At 37.5% G+C, this 12,159-nt stretch overlaps 1 protein-coding gene across 1 annotated transcript in view; it reads right to left on the minus strand.

Annotated features, from left to right (window-relative positions):
- SLC38A11 (solute carrier family 38 member 11) overlaps positions 1–12,159 on the minus strand; it is a 55,034-nt gene that overhangs the window by 26,188 nt on the left and 16,687 nt on the right. The gene's annotated exons all lie outside the window — the stretch shown is intronic.

Below are 12,159 nucleotides of genomic sequence, written 5' to 3' on the forward strand. Positions count from 1 at the left end.
AAATCTTGAGGCGTGTATGTGTTTTTTAATTTAAAACATTTTTTAAGGTTTTATTTATTTTTTCATGAAAGACACAGAGAGAGAGGCAGAGACATAAACAGAAGAAGAGGCAGGCTCCCTGCCAGGATCCTAATGTGGGACTTGATCCCAGGACTCCAGGGTCACAATCTGAGCCAAAGGCAGATGTTCAACGACTGAGCCCACTCACATGCCCATGTGTGTGTTTATTAATACTATTTTGGAAGCTATAGGAAATCTATCTCATGATTTTTACCATATTGAAGACACAGTAACTTTTGCTAAATGCATAAATGGCAGGCAGAAATAATTCCCAATTTGGGGTGCTAAAAAAAGAAATATCCAATGAAACAAGATAAAAACTTGTTTAGTCATTGTTTTTTGTAGCTATCTCTTCCCAGAGCTTTAAAGTAAGTGCCAATGCAGATGGCAGTTGTTCTTTCTTTTCTTCCTAATCTCTCAATTAAATAATAGCATCATAGCAGCTGTAAATTAAGAGCTGGAGAAGGGGCTTAGATAATTCAGTAATTGGATAAATTTGGAGACAGAATTTTCTGATCCTCCTCCACCTGGACACCCATACTCTAGGTCTGCTGCTTTTTGTCATAATTTCAAACTCGAAAGAAAGAAAGAAAGAAAGAAAGAAAGAAAGAAAGAAAGAAAGAAAGAGAAAGAAAGAAAGAAAGAGAAAGAAATAAAGAAAAAGAAAAAGAAAAAGAAAGAAGAAAGAAAGAAAGAAAGAAAGAAAGAAAGAAAGAAAGAAAGAAAGAAAGAATTTCTCAAAGGAGAAAAATGCATGCAAAAAAATGTTTTAATTTGTACTTAAATCCTCAGGCAAATCAATCCATCCAAAGTTAAACTTGGACATCCAATGAAACATGGTGGGTGGCCCACATATATTAACCTTCTTTCTCTCTTCAGACCTTACTAAAATGATATTAAAGAAATTTAAGATGGGGATATATCCATGGGGGGTGGGGATAATGGAGAGACCTCAGTGGAGAAGACATTTTGGGAACAGGAAAGCAGATGCTTACATGGTAACTGCAGAGAATGGAAGAAGTAACAGCCGCATAAAAGGAGCTAATGACGAAAAGAAAGCTCAAACTCCTGTGTGTGCAAGACTCAGAGACAACAGAAAGTTATGTCAGATGCTCTGGAAAGTGGAGAAAATAAAGAAAAATTAAAGATATGAGATCCTGGGTATAAGGCGCCTAACACAAAAACAGAAGTAAAAGGAAGCCTAGGATAACAGTGGGGCAGCCAACAGAAATCAATCCATTCAGAAAGGAGCAAGGGGGTGGAAGGCTCTGGGATGGAGATCTTCAAGAAAAATAATAAAATCTGTAGATCACATTTTTGAGTATTTGGGGAAGGAGTAACAAAATGAACAAAACCAAAAGCTAAAAACCAGGAGAAAATATACACAAAAGACAAATGTCATGAAATACTGTTATCTAAAACATATAAGGAACACTTAAAACTCAACAATAAGAACACAAACAATCCAAATAAAAGTGGGCCACAGACTTAACAGACACCTCACCAAAGAATATATACAGATGGTAAATAAGTGTATGAAAAGATATACCATATCATATGCCATCAAGGAAATGTAAATTAAAACAATAATGAGATACCACTACACACTTATCAGAATGGCCAAAATCCAGAACACTGACAACACCAAATGCTCTCGAGGATGTGGAGTAAAAGGGACTCATTCATTACTGGAGGGAATGCAAAATCACACATCCACTATGGAAGACGGTTTGGTGGTTTCTTACAAAAGTAACATACTCTAATCATACAATCCAGCACTTACATTACTTGTTATTTACCAAAGGATCTGAAAACTTCTGTTCACTCAAAAACCTGTGTGCAGTATTTATAGCAGCTTTATTCATAATGGTCACATTCTGGAAGCAACCAAGATGTCCTTCAACAGGTAAGTAAATAAACTGTGGTACATCCAAATGATGGAATATTATTCAGTGCTAAAAAAAAAACATGAACTATTAAGCCATGAAATGACACGGAGAAATCTTAAATGCCTATTTCTAAGTGAAAGAAGCCAACCTGAAAAGGCTACATGCATATTGGATGATTCCAACTATATTTCATTCTGAAACTATGGAGACAGAAAAGAGATGAGTGGTTGCTTGGGGCTGGTGGTTGGGGGAAGGGTATGAATGGGAGAAGAACAGAGGATTTTTAGGGCAGTGCAAATATTCTGCATGATAATATAACAGTGGATACATGACATTATACATTTGTACAAACCTACAGAATGTACAACACCAAAAGTGAACTCTATTATAAACTATAGACCTTGGTGATTATAATGTACTTATTTGGGTCCATCAGTTGCAGTCAATGTACCACTCTGGTGGGAGATATGGGTAAGGGCAAGGCTATGCATGTGGGTTGGTAGTGAGTATATAGAAAATCTCTGTACCCTCCTCTTAACTTTGCTGTGAACCTAAAACTGCTTCAAAAAACTCAAAGTCTTAATAAAAAAAAAAAAGCTAAACTGGACATCCTGCTAAACATAGTTAAAAACACAATGAAAAGCAAGTGCTAATTCTAGGGAAAAAGTGTACCAGAAGAGAAATAGAACTAATTTTGAACATGGTGTTATATCTCCACATACTAAGTTAGGGTCAAAAGGAAAGATAATTTGAGACAGAGAAATCATCCTCTACTATATAAGAGTAAGAATCCAGAACTAACAGAAGCATATTATGCAGAGTAAAGATGTGAATGTCAAGAAATACAACTGAAATAGAAAAGGATTTGGTATAAGGCTTCTCTATTTCATTAAAAGCCATTTGTAATATCTGATTTTGTAAAAAAACATGTGAGTGTATTGTTTTTTAGAAAAAATAAATCCAAATAAAAGCAATACCAGGAAGAAGCAGGATCCTATAAAATGTCTCACAGAGTTTCAAATATATCACAGCAAATTAACAGAGGCTTCCTATAAGGTTCAGATCATTTAAGGTGCAATGCTTCAAGTGTTTTAATATATTTTACTATTAAAAAGCGAGATAGGCTTATAGCACTTTGCAGCCTTGCATGGCAAATTACTTTCAAAAGAATGACGGCTTCCCTTACTCTAAAAAAAATCCAGTCAAATGCTTAGTTATATTCTTTTTAGAAACCTTTTGTGGGTGTGGAGCGGGATGGGAGTGGGGAGGTTGAAGGGAGATAAATTCACTTTGCAAAATCATTTCAGTTTGGATTCTTGCATTCAGACATTTCATCCTATTTTAAAGGGCAAACCACCTTATCTTCACAACAGCTGAGTAGTAATAAGGCAACGCAGCAGAAGGCAGGTCCTATCAAATATATCTCCAGCCTTCACACACTTAGGAAAACAAGCTTCAAGGGGATGGCTTCTGGTCCCCAGAACATCAGACCTCTGAACTGGGGGATCAAACATCCACCTCTGTGGCACTTGCCCTACCTCCTTTCAGCTACACATAGGCACCTCCTGCATCATATAATCTCGGCATATTTCCCTCTTCAATCATCTGACAGTTGGGTGGTCCAGCTGGCGTGCAAACAAAAGCTCCCCGGCCACACCACAAGCTATACTGATGCCACAGGCAAGTCTGCCCATTGCCCCAGCCTGGGCATCAGCTGACAGCTCTCACCTCATTGCTCCCAGCTCAGGTTTCTTCTGATTCTCTTCTATAAACCATTGGGGTTTATGGGAACATATAAAGCTGTTCAGGAAAGTTCTTCTTGGGGATCACTCTAAACATCAAAGCTGGTTCTTTTTTAAAAAACAAATTTTACATAAAGCTAATCTTGAATTAACATTTACATAAAACATTATGCTGATTTTTTTGCCAGAATATAATTTTGGATTTTTTTTTTTATGAATCATATAAAAAGTTTGTACAACTTGGCACCATAAACATGACAAACACTTCCTGTTTTCCATTTGGGACACCAACCACTTTTGATTCTTATTCTGTCACTTTTTCCTTTTTTCCCCACTATTGGCTTCAATTCCTCTGCGAACTCTTTAAAAGTTGATGTTAACTGTTTTTGTGAATTGGGATTGTAAGGGCAGAGAGTGAGTAGGAGGGGGCACGTTCACTTCTCAGTGGAATGAGAACCTGTTAGAATTATGAGTGTTATTTTGGTTCCCTACTGTGTTTTTCACAAGACATTATTAAATTAAAATACAATGTGAATTTATATTAAAATAAACGTAATTTCAGATGTGAGTTCCAGATAATTATTTTTCAGTGGGTTCTCCTTGGGTTATGTCATTCACCACCTTACGCATTGTTCCTGTACAATCCTCCCCATTCCAGACTCTCCCTAAATTTGACTTGCATTTCCCAAACACTAAATGACTTCTTCTCCTTTGTTTTCTTACCCATTCCAAGAGTTACTCAAAATCAAGATATTAAATATAAACATTTACTATGATTTTCCCAGACCTGCTTCCTCTCCTAGTTAACAACTTAAAAGAAGCTAGGGTCCTTCCTCTATGTTTCTATAGCACATTGCTCATAATCCTATTAAATAGTCTTGGGGTTATCTTTTATGTGTTTATCCGCCCTACCTCATCCAAAATAAGTTATAAAAACCCGCAGAAAGGGACGGTGCCATATTGATCTTCACAGACCCAGATCCTACAAAAAGTGACTGACCCAGTAAGCAAATGCTAACTGACTGAATAGACTCTCCCATCTTCACCTTTTGATGGTGAATTCTGGACCATCTAACAGTCTGGTTGTCCACGCTGGACACCTTGGCATCACCTTCCTCTTCTTCATTTCTACCAGCTTCGTCCTTATACTGTTCAGATGTCTTTTGCCCAGATTCTTGCTATAGCCTCCTTCCAAGTCTTTGTACCTCCACTACCCTCACCTCTGCTGTAAGATGAGTCCTTTGATATGGAGACTGGCTCCTGTTGCTCTCCTGCTGAAGAACCTCCAATGCCCCATTGGCTAAGGAACAAATTCAAATTTCTTACTGCTACCCATGAAGCTTTCCTTCCCTATTGGTCTCTGCCAACCTGTCTACCATCATTTCTTTGCGCAGTCTTGCCAAACTTTCAGCTCAAAATCACTAAAATCTAGTGACTTCCTAAGCACAGAAGCTACACAGGTAGTGGTGATGGGAGAACACAGGTCTGTGGATTAGGAAAGCACCATCTTCAGCAGTTGTTTAAATGAGGTAACATGGAGGGGCACCTGGGTGGCTCAGTGGTTGAGCATCTGCCTTTGGCTCAGGGTGTGGTCCCAGAGTCCTGGGATCGAGTCCCACATCGGGCTCACTGCTTCTCCCTCTGCCTATGTCTCTGCCTCTCTTTCTCTCTTTGTCTTTAATGAATAAATAAATAAATAAAATCTAAAAAAAAATGAGATAACATGGAGACATGATTACTATTAAGAGTGTGATAAAATATATATATATTGAGGAGTAATGTAAGGAAAATAAAGTTTTTGAGAAAATTCTCAAGGGCAGCATTATCATTTTCATAGTTCCCAAACCAATGACAGTATCCCTTTTCTCTAGATCCTTCCCAGTGTTAGAACCTTGAATTGCTTCTGCCACTATACATATCACATGTCTCGGCCTCACATACTCCTGCCAACAATAGCTTCCAACCTCCCTCCATTTTCCTTTTTGATCCAGTTAATACCAGTACATATTTTCAAGCAACAGGTCATATTCTCTTACCTTGAAATATTATTACCTGCCTGCCCAGGTTGGGCTAACAGTTATTTCTCTGTTTCCACGGCATTTTCCCATAATTCCATGAATTATTATATTGGAATTATCTTCCAAATGTCTATTCTCCCCATCCAGAAACTATAGGTATCCAAGGTCAGGGACTGTGCTTTCTTCATCTTCATAGCCCAAATACCTAGATGACTGACTAGCCCCAGCTAGACATTTCATAAATGCTTGTTGACCGAAAAAACGGGCCACTCTATTTCTGCTCCTTGGTTGTGAATCTATGCCACAGACCAGTCTGGCTTCTCGCTGGAAATAACAGGCAGGTGGCAAATCTCACTATGGCAGCCATTTATAAAAATCACTGATGAAAAGTGGAATAAGTTTTTTTTTTTTTTAAAGATTTTGTTTATTTATTCATGAGAGACACAGAAAGAAGCAGAGACACAGGCAGAGGGAGAAGCAGGCTCCATGCACGGGGAGCCCAACGTGGGATTCGATCCGGGGTCTCCAGGATCGCGCCCTGGGCCAAAGGCAGGCGCTAAACCTCTGCACCACCCAGGGATCCCAGTGGAATAAGTTCTTAACTCGGAATAGCCTAGACTATTCCTTCAGCTCCACTAATACAGTTGCTGGACTAAACTTCTCTGAGAATATATTGTCTTGCACCTGTTTTTTCTATTTGCATGTAGACTCAAGTCAAATGGTGGTCCTATTTGTCGCTTCATGTAGGCAATCTGTCTGGCTAAATGTACCACTAATTCTAACAGTGCTGCAGAATTTGGAGTCAAATGGTATTTTAGCAGATGAGTTAGCTAATTATGTTAGTGAGGAAGTAGGCTTAAGAAAATTATCTTTGACAGGGAATGCTTTTGCCTGAAATTTTTATTGTCTCAGGATAATTATTATTGTCTCATTATTCTGAAATTATGGTCAGTTAATTTCCAAGTTGAATCAACCAAAAGCAGAAGGCTTAAGGGTCCATTCCTTTATTCAACTGGTCATTTGACAGTTTTTTGTTGCAATTCTAATTCTGCATTAGGCACTGTGCTGAATAATGGATGGTGGAAAAAGCAAATGTGATCCTTGTTCTCATGGAGCTTATAATTGTGGGAAAGGCATAAAATACACAAGAAAATGCATAAAATATGAATAAAGATAATTTAACATATAGTGTGATTATTTTATTCTATGTGTAGATCCCTTCTCACTTTCTATGGAGAAATTTCCAAATATAACCAGTTAAAATATTCAGGTTCTGAACATACCTTTGTCTACTACACTCTCAGATAATAATCTCATCTCTGAAAAAAACAGAGCCTACTGGGCATGAACATTCAAAAGTGCTTCACTGGTCTTCAGAATGTATCCATGTTTTACTCTCCATACTTGATCTTATTATCTTATTGTTCCAAGAGGAGGAAGGAGCAACCCAGTTCCTCTGCAAGGATTACTCTATATTATAAATTACAACTTTTCAAGGTCTTCTCGGGGACTTGGTTCCATCTTTTGGCTTGACCTATACATGTTTAATATCTCCCATGGTAAAAAAAAAAAAAGTATTTGTTGGAGATCTTACTGTCTCAAGCCACTATTTTGTCATGTTATTTTCATTCCTTGATGCTCTTAAAAAACAAAAGGAGGTGGATATTTGTTCAATTCACTTCGCTATCATTCACTTGCATTTTATTTCTCTCTAATCTGGTGTCCACCCATATCACGGGATTGTTACTTCAAAAGGCTACCAGTAACCTCCTCTCAGCTGAAGTGGACATCTATAGTAGTATCATGCAGTGGCTACTTCCTCTTCTCCTGGCATCATTGCTTTGACTTTTTTAGGACCACCTTTTCCTCTTCTCTCAGTCCATGTGCTTTAGTGGGGCTGACTGTATCCTTAGCATCAAGGGTAGGCATGTAACATAGATATGAGCAAGTCAACATAGGCCATGATGATAGGGTCTGGGATCATCATGGGTCCTCATTAGAGCCAATCAGAACTAATACTGGAAGTGAGGTTGGAAGTAATTTAAAAGAGAAAGCTCATGGACTTGGACTTGAATGGATGGATGTAGACTGTTTATGTTACTGTCATCTCATCACAATGAGAGGAGAGCTTTTCAGAAACCATAGCCAAAACATTAAGCAAAGCCAAGAAGTGAAAAAAAGAAAAACTATGTCTGATTTCATTGATTAAACGAAACCCAACCAAATCTAATAACATGAATATTCATGAATTTTAAAGTTATGTGAGATAAATTATCTTTTGCTTTAAGCAGGTAGGGTTCTATGGTTGCTATCTTTTGCAACAAAAAGGGCAACAATTTAATCATAAAAAATCAGTGGCTAGTATTTGACAGAATTAAATAATCATTCCCTTTTTCAAATATGCACTATTCCTCTGCTTTTACCTATTTTTTTCTGATCCTTTCTTTAATTCCTTCTAGGTCCTCTTTATGTATAGCATCAAACCATAGAATTTCAGGGTTCGAATGGAAAAGGGGTAAAGAAACTAATACATATTGAGATTCTTGGAGATGGCACATTTTATGTACATAAATGTCTGTTGGAGGTATGGACACACTTTTTGGAATTATGTTTAGAATACAGCGTTAATGGTTAAAATGCTATAAAAAACATGTTAGATGAAGAGAAAATAGTTGTAACTTTGGACCTCATGCTATCATTTCCATTCTGAATGTAAAGAATGGAATATTAATGAAGCACAGAATGAAGGTTTTCACAGTGATAATGACTGTAGTTTGAAAAAAAGGAAGAACTATCATTGCATTGTGATACTAGCACACTTTCTAGAAAGCAATTAAATTGCCTTGCCACTTCAGTTTTTAAGAAAGCAAAAGGTTAGAAAATACAATAAAAATGAACATTATTTCCAAAGAGCACTGAAAGTCATTGGACTATAACATATTTGAAATCATATCAAAAAGCAGAATTTATGGCCTTATGAGTTATGGAAAAGGAAATTGAATTGTGTGTCTTATTTTTTAAACACAACTACTAAAAAGATGTTTCCATAGTAACAAGGTCAATACCAGTAGCCATTACAAACCTTCCTCTTTTCTGATAACCGGTTTAAAGTTCTTTTCCAAACACCATTTTAAAAGCCCTATGAAAAAGTACAGCTTTTCTGATCATTCCTCTGAACCAAAAATGAGGAAAAAACACACATGGAGTATTGAATTTCTCATGTTTTATGGATTATAAGCATTTGTGGCTGTCATATTTCAGAAAGAAGCCTGCTTGACTAGCTATTATGCCAACCCTTGAACATGGGATTTGATTAGCCTGATTGTAAATCTGGACAAACAGAAGTTGTTTGCAGTAGTATTCAAACAGAAATAAAAGGCGGCACAGCATTAAAAAAAAAAAAAAAACAACACACTTCTTTAACATCTAAATATTGAAAGAGTTAAGTAAATAATCCCTGTTATTAGAAAAATTTCAAAGGCTCAGATGAAGTCTGATAGCACTGCTAGAGGAAGGTTAGAAAGATACAGACCACATGTTGTTTACAACAGAAATAAATAGCTCTTTGGCCATAAAATCAATTCATTTAGCGCCACCAGGAAGTGGCCTCTCCTTCCTCTTTCTTTTGTGTCAAGATACACTTGCCTCCACGACAGGCATTTGCACCGCCTTATCTTCCCCACTAAATGGGGAGCCCCTTGAGAGCAGAGATATTTTCTCTTGGTTTTCACAATAGTATCTCACACACAGGTTGTAGAACAAAAGGTACCAAAACAGTAAGTGGAGAATAAATCATGAAAATTTATGGCACAACAGGGCCTAGTTGACTTTTAGAAAATGCTACACCCGTTTAAATGTGTCCTCATGATTTCAGTCTCTTTCAACCAAGATGCTTGCTCACAACCTCACAACTGTTCAATAATGAATTGGCTCCCAGACCAATTCCCTCCGAATCTCTGCAGGGGGCCCCTGGCATCAGCATTTTTGAAAGCTACTCAGGTGATTCTAATGTGACCCTGGAGAGGAAAATCATTGCTTCAAACTGTCTCCTTGGGACTCAGTTAATGATTAACTTATTTATCTCAGCTTTAAGCTACTTGGGTTTTTCCCCTCAATATGGCCTCATAGTACTCTATTTGCCAAATCTATTAGACCTTTTATTATAACCTAATAATTTATTCTCTAGAATCATTTTTCATAATAAAAGCTCCAACTAAAAATGCTGTCTTACGCAATTAAAAACATTAACCCACAATTATTTATTGTATTCTGCTCGGTATACTTATTAGCTTTTTGTTGTGTAAACTCAGCCTTTGAAAGTCAGAGGTGACTACAGTACCAACATAGTAGGTACTAAGTAAATATCAGGAGAATGTACCATATGCTTTTGTTCTTTTATGCTTACCTTTCCTTGGCCTCAAATGCTTTTTATAGTTTTATCTATTTGAAAAAATTCAGATTCATCCTAAAACACCCAGATCATATATTTTTTTTTTTTTCTTCAAGGAAGCCGGTCCTGATTCAGACAAAACTATTAAGCACTCTCTTCTTTGGCAGCCCTACTGCTTTTATGCCTCTATTTTGCACTTCTATGGCACTGCCATTTCTTTTTCTTCCTTTTTGTTTTAAAAATAAGTTCATTTTCACCACTTGGTTGTGAACAACCTTCAACAGGTACTGACTTAAGTTTCTCTGCTCTTTTTCTCTGAGGGTGCAGCAAAATAGCAAGAAACAATAGGCATTCGGTGAGCGTTCACTGAGTGAAAGAATAAATGGCCACAGTGAAGGGAACTGGATGCGTTTCAAAACTGCTATGGCTAAGGATTGAATTGTGTTCCCTCCAAAAATTCATATATTGAAGCCAAGGCCCCTTTGTGATGGTATCTGGAAATGAGGACTTTGGGAGATAATTAGGTTTAGAGGTCTTGAGGGCAGGGCATTCTTGATGGGATTAGTGTCCTTCTAAGTAGAGATACCAGAGAGCTTGCTGTCTCCTCACTGTCTGCCCTGTGAAGACATAGCAGCAAGGCAGCTTTCTGCAACTAGGAAGAGACCTCTCACCAAAATCAGACCATGCTGGCAGCCTCCAGAACTATGAGAAAGTAAATTTCTGTTGTTAAGGACCTCCAGTCTATAGAATTTTGTTTTGGCAGCCCGAGCTACTACAACTATGGACTGGGATTCAGTTACTCAAAGAGAACATTAATATAAACATGATAGATATGTATGCTTTTCTCTTTTATTTCAATCCTTTAAAGAGTAGGTTTTTTTTTTTTCAAAGTAAAGGTTATATCAAATGCAATTAGACTGAATGTTCCATAATTCATTCTAAATAAGTTTATTTTTTAAAAAAGATTTTATTTATTTATTTACTCAAGAGAGACACAGAGAGAGAGACAGAGACATAGGTAGAGAGAGAACACGCTCCCCACAGGGAGCAGGATGTGGGACTCAATCCCAGGACCCTGGGATGGGGATCCTGCCCTGAGCCTAAGACAGATGCTCAACCATTGAGCCTTCCAGGCACCCCCTTCCAAATAAATTTGAGGCAAATTGCTTGGAATTTTCCTGGTAGACTAAGAAGCCAGACATAACCACATGAAGTTGAAAATGATGCGATCTCACAGAACAGTTAATCGATGGGAAAAAATAAGTTACCTTGGGAACGATGTTATTACAGATAATTATTCAACAGGTTTCCTTTCTTTTCCCCTTGGGGGTAACATTCATTGAAGACCCAGGATGTTCCCGGCACTGGGCTAGACACTGTCACATGTTAATTTTCTTTTGTCCTAAGGTCAATTTAAGCTTATTTCATTCCAGCATTCTCTTGGGACTCTGGGTAATAAACTCCCCAGTCCTTATCGGGCGAATCTATTCTGTAATTGAGGTATATAAATGCCATAGTTTGAACTGGCAGCCTCTGCACTTTGTTCGGTAGATAAGTAACATTTTAAAATTTAAATTTAAAATTTGGGGAACCAGTACTCAGTTGTCAACATTTTATTTGGCCAGATAATAACATCCAAAGCAAATGAATGGCACCAGCTATCACCATCAGTCTACGAATGACAAAGCATTTGAACACAAAATAATCAAAGAATATACTTTAGAAGGGAATAAAGGGTGGTTTTCAGAGTGATTACATTTCCTCTAACAGAGAAAACGCCATCATATTCTTTGTTCTTCTCATTTCAGCTATATTGGTAAAACTTTGTTAAGAATAAATCCATCTCTGGGATAGATATAAAAATTCCCACCATTTACCTTCCCAAGCACTCTACTTCATTCTTATTTCTCACTATTTATTTTATTTTTTCTAAAGATCTTATTTATTTATTCATGAGAGACACAGAGAGAGAGAGGCAGAGACACAGGAAGAGGGAGAAGCAGGCTCCATGCAGGGAGCCTGACGTGGGACTCGATCCTGACATGGGACTCGATCCTGAG

This window comes from Vulpes vulpes, chromosome 3, assembly GCF_048418805.1.
Source record: "Vulpes vulpes isolate BD-2025 chromosome 3, VulVul3, whole genome shotgun sequence".
Classification (NCBI taxonomy): Eukaryota; Metazoa; Chordata; class Mammalia; order Carnivora; family Canidae; genus Vulpes; species Vulpes vulpes.